The sequence below is a fragment of the Cyprinodon variegatus genome, unplaced genomic scaffold (assembly GCF_000732505.1).
Source record: "Cyprinodon variegatus isolate N-32 unplaced genomic scaffold, C_variegatus-1.0 Scaffold750, whole genome shotgun sequence".
Lineage (NCBI taxonomy): Eukaryota > Metazoa > Chordata > Actinopteri > Cyprinodontiformes > Cyprinodontidae > Cyprinodon > Cyprinodon variegatus.
In genome coordinates this window covers 74033-77498 of record NW_015151203.1, presented here as the reverse complement: position 1 = coordinate 77498, position 3466 = coordinate 74033, and the positions used below count along the sequence as shown (strand labels likewise).

Sequence of the window (3466 nt, the reverse complement as noted above, 5' to 3'; positions counted from 1 at the left end):
CTGACTGGAAGACATTGACTGAACGTAGTAATTCTTTATTAGCTGGATGATGCTGCCGTTTTTGGAGCGTTTAGTTTATTTCTCATTAGAAAAAGTCATGAGCTGAAATATATTGCAGGTTATATTGACAGAAAAAAAGCAAATCAAACATTTTTATATATTTATATGTAAAATGTAATTACCATATCAATCTAAATACGCCATGTATATTAGATATAAATCATTTATCTGTATTATTCTGCTCCATTAAAACAATTGTTTTTTTGTGATGGATTTCTATAATACGTTATATGATTTATAGACCTCATAATAACTATACAATGTGATGGGCCTATTTTTTATTTAAGTTAACATAATCTACTGATGTTATTTAACAGCCAGTCTGTTTCAAAGTAATACATTTATCTCCATGTTTAAAGTCTTAACCCCCCGAAAATGAGAACCTCATGGTTGTTTGATGCTGTAGCACACGGGTTGTTTACATTGCGACCGGTCTAACTAGGGAGTACCAATATGGCCGCCAGTGGCTTCAGTTTAACCCTGTACTACCGACGTGCGATCCAGTGGATAAACAGAGATCAGTGGTTTGAACCCTGACTTTCTGCTGTAGCTACCAGATCTGCTTCCTGCCAGTGACGTTACATGATTGGCTAAAAGTTAACCACATGACTTTAATATGCGTATTTTATGGCATCACAGGTGATTTCTGTGATCTTTCATACCATCGCATCATAACAACCAGGCTGTTAATTACTCATATATATATATATAAATATATATAAAATCGTGCAAAATCCTTCGTCATCATCACCGTGGAAACGCTGCAGCCCGAATTCCTCGTTTTCTGGCATTTTTTCCACATTCTCTAGCTTTTTCTCTGCCTCGAGCTTGTTTTCCGAACATATGGCTTTACGATCAAACGGAAGCAGATCCACCTAAATATATTGAGTTATAATATATCTGACAAAATGTTTTTTTATAAACTTAATGCCGCAATAATCACAATGAATTTTAATGCCAATTATGACCTTAATTAAAAAAAATATTATTTAATCACTTTAAATGATTTTTAATGACCAGCGGAAATCCTGACACACAGAAGGCTAAATGCTAAACAGAAAACTGCACTGATGGGGGATTATAGTAATATGCCAGATAGAAAAAAAAAAAGATGAGGATGATTTTACTCCGACGAACCACTGATACGACGACGGAAACGTAGCGTTCACCCTGCAGAAAATCCGGGGTCTGTGGTAGAATCTTAAAAATAAAACTTTTTGCTGACCATAATCTCATTAAAGCAAGATGTTCGTAAGCAGAAAATATGTTTACTTTCAAACAGTTTGAGAGCGTCACACTGAAACACGCTTTATAAAAGGTCTCAGTGGGTTTGAATGGTCTGAAGAGGGCGGTATTGCAACAGAGTGGATCCACTGAAGAAATACCAAAGAAGAAGAAAGTTCTGTATGTCAAAAAAAAAAAATAATAAAATAAATTTGGTCTTGCATTGTTAGGATGTCGTAATAGGGTCACTCAAAGACAAAAAAAATGAGTTTAAAGTGGCATTCTTACGATAATACGTGAATGTACGAATAAAAACATGCAAATTTATGAGATTATAAACATGCTAAATTAGAAGGAAACAAGTAGCAAATCCAGGGGGATACATAGGAAACTTACAATAAAAAACATGCAAATTTATGAGATTATAAACATGCTAAATTAGAAGGAAACAAGTAGCAAATCCAGGGGGATACATAGGAAACTTACAATTAAAAAACATGCAAATTTACGGGGTTATATGGATGCCAATTTAGAAGAAAAAAATAAACAAAATTAAGAGAACACGTAAATTTGCGAGTAAAAACTTGCTAATTTACAAGATTAAAAACATGCTAAATTAAAAAGAAATATGTAGAAAATATATGAGAATAAATAGGCAAATTTAGAAGACAATTTAAGAGAATAATCATGAAAATGAATTATACCATTATCACTTAAAAACCTCCACATGGTCATTTTACAATCTCATTCCATCACTAATCCCCCCTAATAAATGACGCATTTCCATGAGCTTTATGTAGCATACTTTAACATGTAGTATAATATGTTGTTCTGCACATGTGCGTCTGACAAACTTGCAACTTTTTTCTCCTGAATTTGCGTGTTTTTACTAATCCATTTACTAGTTATATTTGTATATTTTAATTTCGGTGTTTTTACTCGTAAATTTGCGTGTTTAGTCTTGTAAATATGCCACTTAAAAAAAAACAAAAATTTAATTGTTTATTTTTCCATCTTAGAATGGCACTGATACACCGTCGTGGGTTCTTCTCGTTTGGCCGCTCCGGCCTACCATACAGCAGGGCTTTTAGCTTCCTATGCTAGCAGAGCGTCATTCAGCTCATCGGACAGTGGTAGCTTAAACTGATCAACCATAATGGACGCTAAACTAGAAACCGGCTGTCCAGAATTAGCAGGTTGAAGCTCGGAAACCTCAGATGAACGAATCAACAGATGAACGAGTGACCAGATGAACGGATGACCATCGCGTTTTCACCGCCATGCTAATTCTTTGTAATTAGCCCACTCAGGGCCTAGCCGAGCATTAGCTTCTCAGCTAAAGTCACAGATTCAGATCGTGTCCTTCATGCTAAGCTAGCGCTAACAGCCGCACTGACGCTGCTTCGTTCACTAGATCAAAGCTACCGACTGTATTTTAGATGATTTCCTTACCTGCTAACTGCGGCCCGCGCGCTGTTGCTTTTCAGACGGATGAAATGGCGACTGCAGCGCTTTACCGCCAGACGTCTTACGGTGACGTCAACGCGTAGTGCGACGTCACCGTAGCGCGAGATCTGCTCCTCACAATAAAAACGGAATCTTTTATTTTGAATTTTCTTATTTTATTTGGAAAGTTTTATGTTCATAAATGTAAATGGTCCAGTTTAAAACCCAGTTTGCCTCAATTCAAAACTGAACTGAAATCCTACCTTGGAACCTTAAAAGGTTTAACAAATGTGAAAGCTATAAAGACCTTAAATTTGTACCGCTCCCATATGTTTCATTTTATTGTAACTCTCTTTTGTTTTCTTTTTCACTATTAATAATCCTGTAATGTATTAATTGATGTCTTGATATGGTTTTTGATACTGTTTGTCAATTTTGTTAATAAAGTTTTATTGGAAAAAAGAAGAGAGAATTGAACAATAATTGTGACCACCCACTGGCATATTTGTTTATTCATTTGTATATTTTATTGTTGACTTTAAATGAAATAAAAAAATTCTACAATAATAGCCAAAATTTATCGGGACAAAAATGTGGAATTTTTTTATGTAATCTTATTTTCATTACTGGGAAATTCTTTATTGAGGAAGTTTCTCCAAATGTCCAAGTTTCCAAGATGAAATTGAAAGTTTCCATACCTCCATGAAGTTAATTGTTTTATTTTTTTCTTTTTTTT

General features: G+C 34.6%; 1 protein-coding gene across 1 annotated transcript in view; it reads right to left on the bottom strand.

Annotated features, from left to right (window-relative positions):
• Positions 1-2828, bottom strand: part of LOC107098143 (RNA-binding protein 4.1-like) — an 8479-nt gene extending 5651 nt beyond the window's left edge. The window contains exon 1 of the mRNA XM_015395627.1: positions 2737-2828. The gene's annotated coding sequence lies outside the window, so the exon portion shown is untranslated. The remainder of the gene's footprint in view (positions 1-2736) is intronic.
• Between the last annotated feature and the right edge of the window lie 638 nt (positions 2829-3466).